The sequence below is a fragment of the Moschus berezovskii genome, chromosome 17 (assembly GCF_049115385.1).
Source record: "Moschus berezovskii isolate FMDL1 chromosome 17, NW_MosBer_1.0, whole genome shotgun sequence".
Taxonomy (NCBI): Eukaryota; Metazoa; Chordata; class Mammalia; order Artiodactyla; family Moschidae; genus Moschus; species Moschus berezovskii.
This window is the reverse complement of record NC_142476.1, coordinates 30,619,246-30,638,307: the sequence shown is the minus strand read 5'-3', so window position 1 is coordinate 30,638,307 and position 19,062 is coordinate 30,619,246. Positions and strand designations below refer to the sequence as shown.

Here is a 19,062-nt window from a genome sequence, read left to right as displayed (position 1 = left end):
GAATTAGTAGCTTTTTAACCCATTTTCAAAGAGTCAGATTCCAGGCTTATAACACAAAGATTCCTAATCATATCAAATACAGAAATATACAGAAATGTGATTTCAAGGCACATAAAGTCTCTACAAGTTGTTAAGTCAAAATTTCCCACATATACTCAGGAAAATCCAACTGTTCAGTTCAATTTTTATTCCTTTAAAATCAAAATATTTTAACTATATAAACTAATTATTGATGAGTACTTTTTCACAATGCTATTTCTTTTTAATTTTTATTTTACATTGGAGTACAGTTGATTTACAATGTTAGTTTCAGCTGTACAGCAAAGTGATTCAGTTATACATATATCTATTTTTCAGATTCTTTTCCCATAGGTTATTATAGAACATTGAGCAGTTCTCTGTACATACAATAGGTCCTTGTTGATTATCTGTTTTCTGTATAGTGGGATGTATATGTTAATCCCCAAATTCCTAATTGATCCCTCCTCCAATCTCTCCTCTTTGGTAACCGTTAAGTTTGTTTTCAAAGTCTGAATCTGTTCTGTGTAATAAATAAACTCATTTGTATAAGTGATTCTAGATTTTGACATATTTACATTTCTAGATTCTACATATAAGTGATATCATATGATTTTTGTCTCTGTCTGACTTCATTTAGTATGATAATGTCTAGGTCCATCCATGCTGCTGCAAACGGCATTATTTCATTCTTTTTTATGTCTCAGTAATATTCCACTGTACATATAACCACCTTGTCTTTATTCACTCCTCTGTCGTTGACATTTAATTTGCTTCCATGTCTTAGCTATTGTGAGTAGTGCTGCAATAAACATTGGGGTGCATGCATCTTTTTGAATTGTGGTTCTCTCTGGATATATGGTCAGGAGTGGAACTGCTAGATCATATGGTTGCTCCCTTTTTAGTATTGAAAGGAACCTCCATGCTCTTCTCTATATTGTGTGCTCAGTTGCGTCTGACTTAGGGGCACCATGGTTGTAGCCTGCCAGGCTCCTCTGTCCACCACTTCTTACTCCAGGGGATCTTTTTGACCCAGGGATTGAACCCATGTCTCTTGTGTTTCCTGCATTGGCAGGCAGACTCTTTACCACCGGGGCCACCTAGGAAGCTCCGTTCTCCAAGTAGTAGTTGTATCAATTTACATTCTCACCAACAGTGTAGGAATGTTCTCTCTTCCTCTGCATCCTCGCCAGGATTTATTATTTGTAGAGTTTTTGATGATGGCCATTCTGGCCGGTGGGCTTCCCAGGTGGCTCAGTGGTAAAGAATCAGCCTGCCAATTCAGGAGACAAAGGAGACACAGGTTCAATACCTGGTCAGGAAGATTCCTTGGAGGAGGAAAAGGCAACTCACTCCAGTACTCCTGCCTGGAGAATCCTATGAACAGACGAGCCTGGTGGGTTACAATCCATCGAGTCACAGAGTTGGACATAATTGAGCACACACATATTCTGACCTGTATGAGGTGATACCTCTTTAGTTTTGATTTTCTCTAATAATTAGCAACGTTCAGTATTTCTTCATGTGTTTTTGGCCATCCATATGTCTTTCTTAGGGAAATGTCTATTTAGATCATTTGCCCATTTTTTGATTGGTTGTTTTTCATTTTGTTTTTGATATTGAGTTGTATGAACTGCTTGCATATTTTGGAGATTAATCCCTTGTAAGTTGCTTCGTTTGCAGATATTTTCTCCCATCCTGTGGGTTGTCTTTTTGTTTCCTTTATGGTTTCCTCTGCTGTGCAGAAGCTTTAGAGTTTAATTAGGTCCCATTTGTTTATTTTTGCTTTTTATTTTCATTACTCTGGGAGGTGGACCTTTAAAGGTATTGCTGTGATTTATGTCAAATAGTGTTCTTCCTATGTTTTCTTCTAAGAGTTTTATAGTATCCAGTCTTATATTTAGGTCTTTAATCCATTTTGAATTTATTATTGTGTACGGTTTTAGAGAATATTCTAATTGTTCTACATGTAGCTTTCCAGTTTCCCCAGCATCATTTATTGAAAAGACTGTGTTTTTGCCATTGTATAGTCTTGCCTCTTCTGTCACAGACTGACCATAGGTGTGCGGATTTACTTCTGAACTTTGTATCCTGTTCCATTGATCTACATTTCTGTTTTTGTGCCAGTTCTATACTGTTTTGATGACTGTAGCTTTGTAGCATAAAGTCAGGGAGCCTTATTCCTCCAGTTCCATTTTCCTTTCTCAAAACTGCTTCAGCTATTCTGGGCCTTTTGTGTTTCCATGCAAATTAAAAAAAATTTTTTTTTTTCTAAAAATTTTGTGAAAAATGCCATTGATAATTTGATACAGATTGCATTGAATCTGTACATTGCCTTGAGTAGTATAATCATTTTGACTAAATCGATTCTTCCAATCTAAGAACATGGTGTATCTTTCCATCTGAGCAATGCTATTTCTTAAGCTGAAGGCAGATGATCATGTTACCTAAGCAACACATAATCAGGATGATGGATAGGTGAAAAGTAGAATTTAGATGAATTTGATATGCATTTAGTATGTGCATGGCCATTCTTGAGCTCCTGGAATAAATGATTAACCATTATTGTAAATGAGACAGAGTGGTATTATGATTTAAATCAACTACTCTTAGACAAATCATATCTACCTTTCCCATTTCCTAAAGACTGAATATGGGGGTTGGTTCCCAGAAGGTTTTGGGTGTGGTTCTATTTAATCTAAGAAGAAAGGCAAAAAGCTGCCACAGAGAGCTTATTTTCTGGTTCAGATAGGTAGTTAGAAAAAAGTAATTCCTTAACACCTAGAGAAGTTCAGCAGGGATAACAGCCGATGGGTAGAAGACAACTGTGAGGCAATAAAGTTTGATTAAACTATTTTCTTACCAGGAACTGGAGTTCTCACTGGATTTGGCGGTAACGTGGGTGGATAGGTTGGAGGAGATGTGAAAGATGTAATTTTGAGGAACCTTGTGAGTAGGGTAGATTCAGCTGAGGTGCAGCACTGCTTACGTTTGAGATGCTCATGATATATCATAAGGATAATAATAAACTCTAAGGGTAGTAAAAGATAGACAGGAGCAGCAAGAAGTCAGAAAAACAAGAGATTATTTTTGCCTACTTGTTTCTTGTATTTTTCAATTCAGTCCCTACTTTGTTCCTAGTTCCTCTTTGCCTTGCCCTGCCCTTGAGATTAATGACAGGTAGGGGAAGAGAGGGCTTCCCTGGTGGCTCAGAGGTTAAAGCATCTGCCTCCAATGCGGGAGACCCGGGTTCGATCCCTGGGTCGGGAAGATCCTCTGGAGAAGGAAACGGTAACCCACTTCAGTATTCTTGCCTCGAGAATCCCATGGACGGAGAAGCCTGGTAGGCTACGGTCCACGGGGTCACAAAGAATCAGACACGACTGAGCGACGAAACGGAACGGAACAGGGGAAGAGAGCTGAGGCAGCTACAGTAAACAAGATCCAAGAGATGATAACGAGGGGTGGGATGACAGTGTGAAGTTGTGTTCCTGAGTATCTGGATTTACCTGGCTACAGCCAAGGGCAATTTGGAAAGAACTGCATTGCCCACTATGGCTTTAAACTTGTATCTGCTTTGCTAGTTTCCAAAGTTAACCAGTAAAAATGGATGTCTGTGTGTGTTTGTATATGTGTACACACACCTGATGGGTTTATACATTCACATTTATAGTTTAAATGCTTGGCAACAGAAAACAATTTCAGTAAGGGTTTAATCTATTGCAGCCTCAGGACTCTAACCTATGCATCCATCATGCAAGGTTATGTTTTATACAATTATCCATTTTTAGAAAATGTAACTTTCTTGCTATTTGTGCATAAGTTCCTTGTTTAATTACTATGTTCGTATAAATATATATGCAGAGTTCAATTTCATTCAATATGTAATGCTGAAAGCTGAGCGCCGAAGAATTGATGCTTTTGAACTGTGGTGCTGGAGAAGACTCTTGAGAGTCCCTTGGACTGCAAGGAGATCCAACCAGTCCATTCTAAAGGAGATTAGTCCTGGGTGTTCATTGGAAGGACTGATGCTAAAGCTGAAACTCCAATACTTTGGCCACCTCATGCGACGAGTTGACTCACTGGAAAAGACTCTGATGCTGGGAAGGATTGGGGACGGGAGGAGAAGGGGACGACAGAGAATGAGGTGGCTGGATGGCATCACCGACTCAATGGACATGAGTCTGAGTGAACTCCGGGAGTTGGTGATGGACAGGGAGGCCTGGCGTGCTGTGATTCATGGGGTCGCAAAGAGTCAGACACGACTGAGCGACTGAACTGAACTGATCTTCACAAGAGAGGTAGAAGCATAATTAATTTCTTTTAATCACTTTTACCAATGAGTACTAAATCTATATCTCCACCTCAATCTCCAACTAATGAATTAATTTAAAATGTTTATTGAGCACCTACTATGGTCCAGGCAGTGTTCCAGGTCCTGGGAGCACAGAGGTGAGCAAGAGAGAGAAGGTCCCTCATGTTATAACTCTTACATTCTAGTGGTAGGGGAAGTAATAAGCAAATAAATCTTTTTTGCGATAGACAGTAATAAGTGCTCCAAAAAAAAAAAAGCATAATACAATGTCTAGATGATGTGAGATGCTATTTTAGATCAAAAGAACAAGGAAGGGCTCTTTGAGAACGTATGTACACATAGAGAATTGGGGAAGATTCTAGGGTGGTCATGCAACCTCCTGAGCTGAGCACATCATAGCACCCATCATCCTCCTGATCTGGAAGTAAGTATGTCCCTCAAGCCAAACCAATTAGAGTCTTCTCTTAGGATTTTCAAAATAAAGCAAGGAGATAGAAGCATGTGTACAGAGAAAGCCTTTTTCTTCCTGGTCAAAAGAAAGTGGTATAGTGAATAAAGACAGATACAAAAAGATAAATATTGTATTATTCCAGTTGTATCAACTATTTAGGAGTAGTGAAATTCAGAGAGACAGCAACAGAACAGTGGTTGCCAGGGGTTGCAGAGAGAGAGGAATGAGGAGTTATTGTCTAATGGGTACAGTTTCAGTATGGGATGATGAAAACATTCTGCAGATGGATAGTAGTGACAGTTGCACAACAACATGAATGTTCTTAATACCACTGCTGCTGCTAAGTCGCATAAGTCATGTCCAACTCTGCGGGACCCCACAGACGGCAGCCCACCAGGCTACCCCGTCCCTGAGATTCTCCAGGCAAGAACACTGGAGTGGGTTGCCATTTCCTTCTCCAATGCATGAAAGTGAAAAGTGAAAGTGAAGTTGCTCAGTCGTGTCCGACTCTTAGCGACCCCCATGGACTGCAGCCTACTAGGTTGCTCTGTCCACGGGATTTTCCAGGCAAGAGTACTGGAATGGGTTGTCAGTGCCTTCTCCATAATACCACTGACTTTACACTTTAAAATGCTTACTTAATTGTGTCATGTATCAGTTCAGTTCAGTCACTCAGTCATGTCTGACTCTTTGTGACCCCATGAACCGCAGCACACCAGGCCTCCCTGTCCATCACCAACTCCCTGAGTTCACTCAAACTCATGTCCATCACATCGGTGATGCCATCCAACCATCTCATCCTCTGTCGTCCCTTTCTCCTCCTGCCCTCAATCTTTCCCAGCATCAGGATCTTTCCCAATGAGTCAGCTCTTTGCATTACGTGGCCAAAGAATTGGAGTTTCAGCTTCAGCATCAGTCCTTCCAATGAACACCCAGGACTGATCTCCTTTAGGATGGACTGGTTGGATCTCCTTGCAGTCCAGAGACTCTCAAGAGTCTTCTCCAACACCACAGTTCAAAAGCATCAATTCTTCGGCGCTCAGCTTTCTTTATAGTCCAACTCTCACATCCATACATGACCACTGGAAAAACCATAGCCTTGACTAGACGGACCTTTGTTGACAAAGTAATGTCTCTGCTTTTTAATATGCTGTCTAGATTGGTCATAACTTTCCTTCCAAGGAGTAAACGTCTTTTAATTTCATGGCTGCAATCATCATCTGCAGTGATTTTGGAGCCCCAAAAATAAAGTCTGACACTGTTTCCACTGTTTCGCCATCTATTTCCCATGAAGTGATGGGACCAGATGCCATGATCTTTGTTTTCTGAATGTTGAGCTTTAAGCCAACTTTTTCACTCTCCTCTTTCATGTTCATCAAAAGGCTCTTTAGTTCTTCTTCACTTTCTGCCATAAGGGTGGTGTCATCTGCATATCTGAGGTTATTGATATTTCTCCCGGCAATCTTGATTCCAGCTTGTGCTTCATCCAGCTCAGCATTTCTGCATATAAGTTAAATAAGCAAGGTGATAATATATAGCTTTGACATACTCATTTCCCAATTTGGAACCAGTCTGTTGTTCCATGTCCAGTTCTAACTGTTGCTTCCTGACCTGTATACAGACTTCTCAAGAGGCAGGTCAGGTGTTCTGGTATTCCCATTTCTTTCAGAATTTTCTAGTTTGTCATGATCCACACAGTCAAAGGCTTTGGCATAGTCAATAAAGCAGAAGTAGATGTTTTTCTGGAACTCTCTTGCTTTTTCAATGAGCCAGTGGATGTTGGCAATTTGATCTCTGGTTCCTCTGCCTTTTCTAAACCCAGCTTGAACATCTGGAAGTTCATGGTTCACGTACTGTTGAATCCTGGCTTGGAGAATTTTGAGCATTACTTTAATAGCATGTGACGTTTAAGTCATGGAAATAACATGCTTCCAAGATGTTCTGTGTGAGCAGAAAATTCTCCTGAGTGTCACTGGATTTCTTTTTTTGGTGACCACAGTGATACTGATACTCTAATTCAGATTTGATCTACCATTTCTACCAATGTTAGTTCTAAAGATACTGTACACAGTATCTTTAATGAATCATTAAGAGAGTAATAAGAGAGCTGCATAGAGGGGATGCATTTCCCCATGTGGCTAATGAGAGATTTAGTTCTTATCCAGTAATTTGACATCTGAAATAAAAATTCTGTGTTAGTATTTCAAGTGAATAGATGATAAGGGAAGCACTCAAGAAAATTGGTTGTGAGGAATTAGAAGTAGTGATAAAAATTATGAGTTAGTAATTATAAGTTTGGGTAATTTTCAATATTATTTCTAAGCTTGGAATGTTTTGCCTCTCCTAACCTGTGAGATCTGTGACTTTATTACAGAATATGATTAAACTAATCTGACAATTTACCATATGTTAGGTGTTGGCAAACGTATTTTATAATTATTTGTCTAAGAATTTTTCTGATACATGAGTTAAGTCTTCAGTTGGTTATAGGCACATTCCTTTCTTTCTTGGGGAGAAAAAGGTAGGTACAGTAACACCTCATGTAACTATTAATAGCACCTGTTAGGAGAATCCCATGGCTAGAGGAGCTTGGTGGGCTATGGTCCATGGTGTCACAAAGAGTGGGACACAACTGAGCAACTAAATAATAACAAAGCACCTTTTAGAGAGTGAAAAACCTGTCAGCACATTTTAAAAATAATTGGCACATTACTCTTTGAACATGCAAACACTGAAAACCACCCTTATAAACTTTCTCAGGTATCTTACTTCCCCTTATCACTCAAGATGGAGAACATGGGAGATTATTTAATCTTTTCCTGATGATTCAGTTGTCATAAACTAATGATGTCCCTCAGTGTCTTGCATTAAGTAAATGTCTGGGCATATACGTGAACAAAAAATCATTTGTTTTACGTCAGTGTTAGTCACTCAGTGATGTCTGACCCTGTGACCCCATGGACTGGAGCCCATCAGGCTCCTCTGTCTATGGAATTCCCCAGGCAAGAATACTGGAGTGGGTTGCCTTTTCCTTCTCCAAGGGATCTTCCTGATCCAGGGATCGAACCCGGGTCTCTTGCATTGCAGGCAGATTCTTTACCAGCTGAGCTATGAGTGCTGCCCTTGACTGTTTTCCTTTCAGTTATTTTCTTAATCATGTTTCCCTATTTCGTGGTGGGTTGCACAAGTTGGACACGACTTAGCGACTAAACCACCACTGATTATTCATCTCTTTTAAGGCAGCCAAGCAGATTCACTTCTATACAGATGTTCCCAAGAACAAGTTTGCTTTGGGAACTGAAGATAAGATGACTGCACTGACATATTACTAAAATTGCTGGCAAGAGGGATTGGGGTAAAGTAGGCCCAGAATAAGTGAGCAGCTGGAACTAAAGGATCAATAATGTATGTACTATGCCCACAAGGTGGTGGTCTTCGGCTCATCTAATCATTGTGACTGATAAGACTATCATTGAATTCACCTGGCATCTGTTTATTCAGGAGGATTTCAGACAGAAACAATTCAGAAGCTGCCATCAGGGCAGTGTCAGCCTAGAGTTCTACAGTAATTCACGTGACAGCTTGTCCAGCCATCCAACCTCAAACTGAGCTTCAGCCTCAGTCCTTCCAATGAATATTCAGGACTGATTTCCTTTAGGATTGACTGGTTTGATCTCCCTGATGTCCAAGGGACTCTCAAGAGACTTTTCCAGCACCTCAGTTTGAAAGCATCGGTTCTTTGGCACTCAGCCTTCTTTATGGTCCACCTCCCACATCCGTCTGTGACCACTGGAAAAACCAAAGCTTTGACTAGACGGACCTTTGTCAGCAAAGTGATAGCTTCTGCTTTTCAATATGCTGTTTAGATTTGTCATAGCTTTTCTTCCAAGGAGTAAGAGTCTTTTAATTTCATGGCTGCAGTCACCATCCTTAGTGATTTTGGAGCCCAAGAAAATAAAGTCTGTTACTGTTTCCATTGTTTCCCCATGTATTTGCTATGAAGCGATGGGACCAGATGCCATGATCTTAGTTTTTTGAACGTTGTTTTAAGCCAGCTTATTCAGTCTTCTCTTTCACCCTCATCAAGAGGCTCTTTCGTTCCTCTTTGCTTTCTGCCATTAGGGTGGTGTCATCTGCATATCTGAGGTTACTGATATTTCTCCTGGCAGTCTGGATTCCAGCTTGTGATTTATTCAGCCCAGCATTTTGCATGATGTACTGTGCATATAAGTTAAATAAACAGGGTGACAATATACAACCTTGACATACTCCTTTCACAATTTTGAACCAGTCCGTTGTTCCATGTCTGGTTCTGTTGTTTCTTGACCTGCATACTGATTTCTCAGGAGGCAGGTCAGGTGGCCTGGGATTCCCATCTCTTGAAGAATTTTCTACAGTTTGTTGTGATCCACACAGGCAAAGGCTTTAGCATAGTCAATGAAGCAGATTTTTTTTTTAATTCTCTTGTTTTTTTTATGATCCAGGGGATGTTGGCAATTTGATCTCTGGTTCTCTGCCTTTTCTAAATCCAGCTTGTACATCTGGAAGTTCTCAGTTCACATACTGTTAAAGCCTAGCTTGAAGGATTTTTACATGCTTTGCTAGCATGTAAAATGAGCGCAATTGTACAGTACATTGGACATTCTTTGGCATTGCCTTTCTTTGGGACTGGAATGAACACTGACCTTTTCCAGTCCTGTGGCCACTGCTCAGTTTTCCAAATTTGCTGGCAAACTGAGTGCATTACTTTAACAGCATCATCTTTTAGGATTTGAATTAGCTCATCTGGAATTCCATCACCTCCACTAGCTTTTTCCAGGATGTCCGGCTCTAGGTGAGTGAACACACCATCATGGTTATCCAGGTCATTAAGACCTTTTTTATACAGGTCTTCTGTGTATTCTTGCCACCTCTTCTTAGCATCTTTTGCTTCTGTTAGGTCCATACCATTTCTGTTCTCTATTGTGCCCATCTTTGCGTGAAATGTTCCCTTGGTATCTAATTTTCTTGAGATTTCTAGTCCTTCCCTTTATATTGTTTTCCTCTATTTCTTTGCATTGTTCACTTGAGAAGGCTTTCTTATCTCTCTTTGCTATTCTTTGGAACTCTGCATTTAGATGGGTATATCTTTTCTTTTCTCCTTTGCCTTTTGCTTCTCTTCTTTTCTCAGCTATTTGTAAGGCCTCCTCAGACAACCATTTTGCCTTGTTGTATTTCTTTTTCTTGGGGATGGTTTTGGTCATCTCCTCCTATACAGTGTTATGAACTTCCATCGCTGGTTCTTCAGGCACGCTGTCTATCAGATCCAATCCCTTGAAACCATCTGTCACTGGAGATATAAATTTGAGATTTGAAGGGCAGATATATAAAGCCAGAGACTGGATGAGATCACCAAAGGAATGGGTATAGAGAAAAGAGATCAGACAATTGAGCTCTGGGGCATTTCAAGACAAAGAGGGTAGGAAATAACTTCATCACTAACAGTGTCCGACTCTTGCAACTTCATGGACTGTAGCCCACTAGACTCCTCTGTCCATGGGATTTTTCCTGGCAAGAATACTGGAGTTTGTCGCCATTTCCTTCTCCAGGGGATCTTCCTGACCCAGAGATCAAACCTGTGTCTCCTGCACTGGCAGATGGGTTCTTTACCACTGAGCCATCAGGGAAGCCTGAGGACAGGAAAAGGAGCAAGCAAAAGGGATAGAGAAAGAGCTACTGAAAAAGACTGAGCAAAAGGGACCTTACCAAGATCAGTAAGGGGGTAACCAAAATCACTGCCCTGGAGCACAAGAGAATAAAGCATTTAAAGAAAAAGTCATTCAAATGCCGCTGATAGGTCAAGAACGGTAGGAACCAAAGAGTGGTCACTGGATATAGCAGAACTGAAATGAAAAACAGAAAGAATGACAGGAGTCAACACCCAATTCAAGTGGCTTCAAGAAATAACATGGGAGGAGACATTAGAGTATAAACAACTCTCATGGAATTCTGGAGAAGGATGAAATGGGGCAGGAGTTGGGCAGTTAAGTGGGGTAAATAGATCGCAGTATGTTTATATCTGCTGCAATCTATATAGAAGAAAAGGAAAACTGATAATGCAAAAAAGGGTATACGTAGTAAGAGCTTGAGTGGGATGGCACCTAGTGCATTAGCAGAGGGGCTGGCCTTGGGTGCACAGACGGTTCATACACACTAATGGGGGGAAAGCAGGCTATGTAGGTACAGATGCAGGCAGGTAGACAGATGTGATGGTAGACCTTGTGGAAGTTCTTTTTTCACTGACCCTTATTTCACTGACCCTTATTTCACTTCAGTTTAATGGGAATGAAGGTCATTAGGAAAGAATGAGGATGAGGAAGGAGGTGTTTGAATTCTGAGCAGAGAAGAGAACATATGAAAGAGTTATCTAAGAGAGAGAAGAGCTAACATGTAGGGAAATGTAGAGGCGCTGCTGGGCAGCAGTGAGGGCCCACTTGAGATCAGTAGTTATAAACCTGAAGTGGACATAGTATGGACGTTTCTCCTGTCGTGTGTAGCTGCATAGGTACAGACATGGAAGAGTAGAAGAATTAATTTAAACATCTATTTCTGAAAGCCTATCAGGGACACAATGATAAATAAACCAGTTACAGTCTATGCCTTAGTGGAGTTTACAATTTAGTTTATGTACTGTAAAATAGAGCAACCTAAACAGAGAAATGGCTACAGCATAATATACTTGTAGGACAGAATATTAGGCAAACATTCTAGAAAGTGTGTTGAAGAATATCTGATATGCCTATGAGAAGACATTCGTGACAAATAAATAAAGCAGGATATAAAACTATATACAGTATGATCTCATTTTTGTTTTTAAAATGTATTATCTATCTATAGATCAAAGAGAAGGAAAGCATCCAAAGGGATAAAAGGGATTATATCAGGGGTAAGATTGCATATGACTGAAACCTTTTTCTTTATACTTATTACTTGTAAATATTTTGTAAAAATTTCAATAATACATTGTTATCACTTTTACCATAAGAAAAAGTTACTGTTGATTTGTATTCTTTGAATTTGAATACCATCTATATATTTACAAACATTTTTCAGTGATTATTACTTGGCTATACCAATAAAAACTGATCAAACAATTAAAATGATGGTTAGGTATATGAGCAACTGTCATATGTGTAACTCTTGTAACCCAGTCATTCGTGTGCCTCCTTTATGAGGATGCAGTGAGGCTGTGGTGCTGTTATCCCTCTGATAGGAACTCTAACTCAGTGTAAAGCCCCAAAGATCTGTTACTTATTTTTATTTTATATTGTACTATATTTTATTTATAGTGTTGTGTTTGTTTCAGGTGTATAGCAAAGTGATACAGTCATATATATATATATATACACACACATGAATTAACAAAAGCAGTTCCCATCTTTTGATGGGGAGTTCGTGGTTTATAATATAAATGGCATTATTTTGAGAGAGGGATAACTTAGGTAAGGCACTGGGTTTTTTTTTTTTTTTCTTTTTGCAGCTTGAGGCAGTTGTAAAATAACTTAATGTAGCTTTTTGCAACTGTGTATTCTATAGTATTTTTTTCATTTGCTGATATTTTAACTGTTAATGTTTATGGCATTGTGCTTTGTACCATTTATTAATTAAAGAAGAATAAAATTTTAAAAAATAAAATAAAATAGGAAAAAAAAACCTTATGGTTAGGTATAAATGTTTATTTACAGGTACAGCATGATAGGGTTACCTGCCTACTGCCCCCCACCCCAATCCATTTCTTGTTTGCTGTGCTCCTCAGATCACCATGACTAATTTGAGGCTTTTGAGTTCAGATGCGGTGGGCTGAAGTGTTCTTGTGTTTAATGTGAAATATTGGGATTTTTGATCTTTCAACTTAGAGCATGTCCACCTAGAAATCAATTAGAGCAGGGGAATAAATATGAGAGCCATGACTGCAATCACAGAATTGATTGGTAACTGGGGAATGGAAAGACAGAGGACAACCAGTCTGTCTTCTAATTCTATTAACTTTTCTGTCTTCCAAGAGTACTAGAGAAAAGGAGCAGGCTTTACAAAGATGTGAGTTTCCCTCAACTCTGAATTGTTTATATGTCTAAGTACTGTGACATGTTTAAAGAATAGATATTTGGTGAAACAAAAGATAATTATTTATAATTACTCTCTAGCCAAATTGTAGTCTTTAGGAGGCCAAATGTAACTTCTTTCATTCATCTTTTGTATGCCTTGCACATAATAAGCACTCAAGAAATATTTGATCAAACTTGATGATTATGACTCAAATATAACCTGTTCAGATTTTAATCATTATTAATAATTTTAAATCTACTATATTTTAAAATATTCTTACTATTATGATTATGTTGTTTAAAAAAAACACCGTCATCTTGTATCTGCAAAATCTTTATCTCTGTTATTCCTCTGTGTGTGTTAAAGTGGAGTTTATATTAAAGCATGAATATGACTCCAGTTTTTTCTTTGTAAGCTCAAAATAGGATATAGGAACCCAAACCTTGGTCTTTATAAACATTTCTGTTTTAAAATATATTACAAAGAATAAATGGAATTGAATGTCAAGAATGAATAAGTGAAAGCTTTTACTCATCTGGTTTACAACTTATATCAGCTAATTTTTCTAAATTTAAGTTGATTAAATTTTTTGGTTGTTTCATTTCAAATGACCACACTAGAAGAGGGTTGTTTGTCATAGTTATTTATGCTTTTCCTTTCTGTTTTAGCTTAAGAGAAATGTTCAAATTTAATAAATATGGAGTTGTTATAAACAGGAGCAAAAACAATTCTAATAAATTAACATTGGTCATACATTGAAAATCTTTGTAAGGGATTATATATTAGGATAAAATAAAAATACTCAGGTGAATTAAAAAATTCACATAATAAACTTAAAATGTAGAAAAATTCTAACTATAAAAGCGTAGAAATGTACAGCTCAGTGCATGCTCAGTCGTGTCTGACTCTTTGCAACCCCATGGACTGTAGCCCACCAGGCGCCTCTGTCCGTGGATTTCCCAGGCCAGAATACTGGAGTGGGTTGCCATTTCCTCCTCTAGGGGATCTTCCTGACCCAGGGACTAAACTTGCATCTCCTGCATTGGCAGGTAGATTCCTTACCACTGAGCCACTAGGGAAACCCCTAGAAATGTATTAACCCCTTCACTATACTCTCAATACTGTTTCTAAAGAAATAAAAATTCATAAGAAACACAAAATAATGACAAAATATTACAGGGAACTTAAAGACCCAGACTCCTAAATATGAAAAGAAAAAACGTACCATTACCTAAGTGATTCTTGACCATTATCTTTATTTTTTTCATAAGGATGCTATTTTTTAAATAATTATATTTCATTTCTTATTTATTTATTGGCTGCTCTGGGTCTTCATTGCTGTGTGCCGGCATTCTCGAGCTGCGATGAACGGGGGCTACTCTCTAGGGCACGTGCAGTTGTGGCCTCTGGGCTCTAGAGCACAGGCTCAGTGGTTGTGGTGCACAGGCTTAGTTGCTCCATGGATGTGGGATCTTCCCAGATCAGGGACTGAATCTGTGTCTCTTGCATCAGCAGGTGAATTCCTAACCACTGGACCACCACAGAAGCCCTGCCATTATCTTTAAATGGTAGGGAATCATGAAAGCTTCCCCTTGCTCTGACCGGGTCCTGTGTCTGACTCTTGCCAGACTCTAAGCTATCACCCACTACTCAGATTCCATTCATAAGCAGCCACTCTTCTTTATAACTTGAAGTTGGACCTTGAGCCTTCACAACCCTTGCTCAAAACCTTCTTTCCCTCACCGCTCCCTCATCTTTTACCTCCTATTATCTATGAATACGCCTGTGTCTTCCTGCTTTTTTGAAAGTAAGGACCTCTGGCGTAGTTGAACTTTATAGACCCCTATTTCTTTTATCCCTTCAATCTAGCACAAAACTTAGCATCAGATAAAAGTTAAATGAGACAAACATAAACTACTTGCAGAAAAATCAAATAATAGTTATACCTCACTAATCCAGGGGCTTGGTTTATGGCATTCTCAAGTACTTGGAATAGGGCCCACAGCCCAGGGGAAGATGCTGATAGTGAAGTGAAGTCGCTCAGTCGTGTCTGACTCTTTACGACCCCATGGACCGTAGCCCACCAGAATCTTCGGTCCATGGGATTTTCCAGGCATGAATACTGGAGTGGGTTGCCATTTCCTTCTCCAAGGACCATTCTAAACACGTTGTGACCAGCTGACTCCCGTATAGAAGGATTCTTATAGCTGGCTTGAGAAAGCAATGAGAGGCCAGCCTTTACCTACGAAATATGAGATGCAACAGGAGGCAGAAGAAACACAGAAAGTGACGGAAACAAGGATTAGGGAGCAGAGATGGTATAAGAGGGCCAGCAGAGCCTAATGGTGACTGGAAGAGAGAACAGTAGCAGCCAGCAGAAATTAGAAGCTGTGACACAGGTGACAAGTTGCAGACAGAGACCACAGAGAACAGCCGGTCATTACGAGGGCTGGCTGGCTGCACGCCGACCAGCAGATTTTAGCAATCTCAAGAGGGAAAGAAGAGCTGGCCCTGTGCTTCACCATCTATAAAGACCTGTGGTATATATAGCACAGTGATTTAAGAAGGAGGCAATGAAGCATAGAAACTATTTAAGAAAAAAAAATTCATAGAAAAACAGTTCAACTAAAAAGCAGCATTTTGAAACCAACTATTTGAAACCAACACTGATCTAGAAGGTTTAACTTTGTGGAGTGTGCTACATTGTTCAAGACATTAAGGAAAGAAAAAGGAACAAATGTTGGCTGAATACCTTTTGTGTACTTGAAGTTTTATGAACATCATTTCTTTTAATCCTCACAACAACCCCTTACATAAACATTAGGAGTCCCATTTTCAAGCTGGGTAAAGTGAGGCTCAGAGAGATTATATATAACTTGGCCAAGGTCCCAGGCTCTTCAGCATCAAAGTCCATGTCTTTTCAACTGTACCATGCTACTGAGATGGAGCAAGGGGAGTCAACACAAATAAATACAATGCACAAAAGAAATGTAGTGAAAATTTTTCTTTTTGCAAGTTAAAGACAACAGGTAGCCTAAACTGTAGTCTCATATCTAGTATGTTTGTGTAATTCCTATTAATTATAATCTCAAAACTGACATAACACAGAGTTAATAACCTTAGTCTTCAGGACGACATATTCATTTTTTACTTCTCCTTGACGTCTGCATTTTTTCAAGTATGCATATTTTGAAGAGCTGCCGCTTAGTCTATATATTTTAAAAAATTAGTTTACCAAGCTGGTCAAGCATCTAAAGTTAGGTACATGAGAGAACACAGCCAAACCATTTGCTCTTCTGAAGGGTGTTTTGCTTACTGTTTCTATAATACTATACAGTAAAACTCAATATACTTCAATCTGCTTGATTCTAAATAGCTTCCTATGTAAATAATCAGATGTATAGTGGAGACATCTAAGAAATGATTCTTTCTTACTCATTCACCTTTCACTTTCACTATGAAAACAATTTTAATTGAAGTATAGTTGATTTACAATGTTGTTAATTTCTGCTACAGAGCAAAGTGACTAAGTTGCACATGTATAGGTACATTATTTTTCATATTTTTCCATTATGGCTACCCCAGGGCACTGAATCTATTTCCCTGTGCTATACAGTAAGCTAAAGCTGAAACTCCAATACTTTGGCCACCTCATGTGATGAGTTGACTCACTGGAAAAGACTCTAATGTTGGGAGGGATTGGGGGGGGGAGGAGAAGGGGACAACAGAGAATGAGATGGCTGGATGGCATCGCCAACACTATGGACATGAGTTTGAGTGAACTCTGGGAGTTGGTGATGGACAGGGAGGCCTGGCGTGCTGTGATTCATGGGGTCGCAGAGAGTTGGACACGACTGAGCGACTGAACTGAACTGAACTGATACAGTAAGAACCTTGTTGTCCAGCCATTCTGTAAGTAAGACTTTGCATCCACTAATCCCAAACTCCCAGTGTATCCTTCCCTCACCCACCCCTTGACGATCACAAGTCTGTTCTCTATGTCTGTGAATCTGTTTCAGCTTTGTAGGTAGGTTCACTTCTGTCATATTTCAGATTCCACGTGTAAGTGATATGGTCTTTCTCTTTCTGATTTACTTAGTATGATAATCTCTAGTTGCATCCATGTTGCTGCAAATGGCATTATTTCATTCCTTTTTATGGCTGAGTGGTATTCCATTGTATATCTGTATTTTATTTTTATCAGCTCATGCGTTAACAGACATTTAGGTTGTTTCCCTGTCTTGGCTATTGTGAACAATATTTCTATGATTATATGGGTGCATCTATCTTTTTGAATTAACAGTTTTGTCCAGATATATGCCCAGGAGTGGAATTGCTGGGTCATATGGTAATTCTGTCTTCAGCTTTCTGAGGACTCTCTATACTGCTTTCCATAGTGGATGCACCAACTTACAATCACACCAATAGTGTAAGAGGGTTCCCTTTTCTCCACACCGTCTCCAGCATTTGTTATTTATAGACTTTTTAATGATGGCCATTCAGACTGGTGTCACAATGAACATTTTCATAGTCTGGTAGGTTCACAAAATAGTTCCCCACCCACAGAGGATGCTATGAAATAGGCATTTTCCTTTTGGTACCTGGGAAATTAGTTAATACCTTCTGCTGTTGTTCCTCAAACACAAGTCCTTTATCTATTCCTATCTGAATGAACAGGATGGTGTCTTCACTGCTATTCCTCTCTATTCCTTCTCCCTAGTAGTAGTACACCATCACTAGATTAATTACTCTAAAATAATCCATTATGTGACTCCTTTTAAACACACACACACACAGGTGTGCACACACACAATAGTCCTTAATCTAAGCATCAAAGCATCCATGGTCTGGAGCCACTTTATCCAATTATTCCTCGCGACCAACACATATCTAGATTGAGCTCTTTCTGCTACCTGTCACTATTCTCCCTCGGTGGCCATCAAATAGCACCTGAGCTTTTACTGTCCAGGCCTGCCTGGCCACAGTTCCCTCTTGAGGATGTCTTTGACTACATGGCTCATACCAGTCTCTCCATTTTCTCCCCCATGCCCTCTCCCAAAACGTTTTCAGAATCTCACTATGGCACCTGATTACATTCTGGCTCCTCATTGTTCTTTTTGGAGAATGAGTTTCATGTTGTCTCACTTTAAAAAAAAATGCCACTGACTTATCATTGAGTCAGTTTTTCAGCAGAATGTCCCATAGTCCAGATTTGCCAGCTTACTATCTTCTGATGTCATTTACATCATTATCACATGTATTTTTTTTAACAGGTTTTATTAAATTTGGGTTCAACTTTTTTTTTTTGTAAGAATACTTCAAAAATTGTGCTGTGTTTCCTACTGAGACAGGGTCTTGAAAAGCACATGGTACTAATACTTGAAAGGGTGAGGTGGACTTCTGTGTAAGAGGATAAGGGTGAACATTACAGGCAAAGGAAAAGCATGTGCTCACAGATGGACGCAGGTAAGAGTGTGAAGTGTTCAAGGTAGGAATCCATCAACACTGGCTAGAGTAGGTCTTCCATTCCATTCACAGTACTGGATGTACAGGTTTCATCCCATCCAGTCCTGCTAAACCAGCATGTCTAGGGCTTGAGGCTCAGATATATATTTTTAAAAATAATTTTATTCTTACTTTTGGCTAGCACTACTTTGTTGCTATCCATGGGCTTTCTCTAGTTGTGGTGAGTAGCGGCTACTTTCCAGTTGCAGTGCATGGGCTTCTCTTGTTGTGGAGCACAGGCTCTAGGGAGTGTGGGCTCAGTAGCCGTGCACAGGCTTAGAAGCTGCGAGGCATGTGGAATCTTCCTGGAGTAGGGATCAAACCCATGTCCCAGATCCACTGGCAGGTGGATTCTTTACCACTGAGCCACAAGGTGAGTCCCGGATATCTTTATCTTTACAAAGTTCCTAGGGAGATTCAGATGCTTTGCTGCTCCTGAAAGCCTCTGGTTTGGGGAATAGCGTACATATAAGTAGTCTGCTCTTGGTATGTTAAGCTCATTCCTATTTCAGGGATTTAGGGCATGACTTCTAGCACCTTCTCTCCACTGAAGTCTCTGTTTAACTATTACGTCCCCTCAGTAAAGTCTTACTTGATCACTATGTTCAAAGTAACCAATCATCTTTCTCCTTATTCCTTAGTGCTTATCTGGTAGTCTTATTTATATACTTGTTCTTGGTATGTTTTC

The 19,062-nt window shown here is 39.5% G+C and overlaps 1 protein-coding gene across 4 annotated transcripts in view; it reads right to left on the bottom strand.

Moving 5' to 3' along the window:
- The window catches only part of ACBD6 (acyl-CoA binding domain containing 6), a 199,940-nt gene that overhangs the window by 34,941 nt on the left and 145,937 nt on the right, over positions 1 to 19,062 (bottom strand). The window lies entirely within an intron of this gene.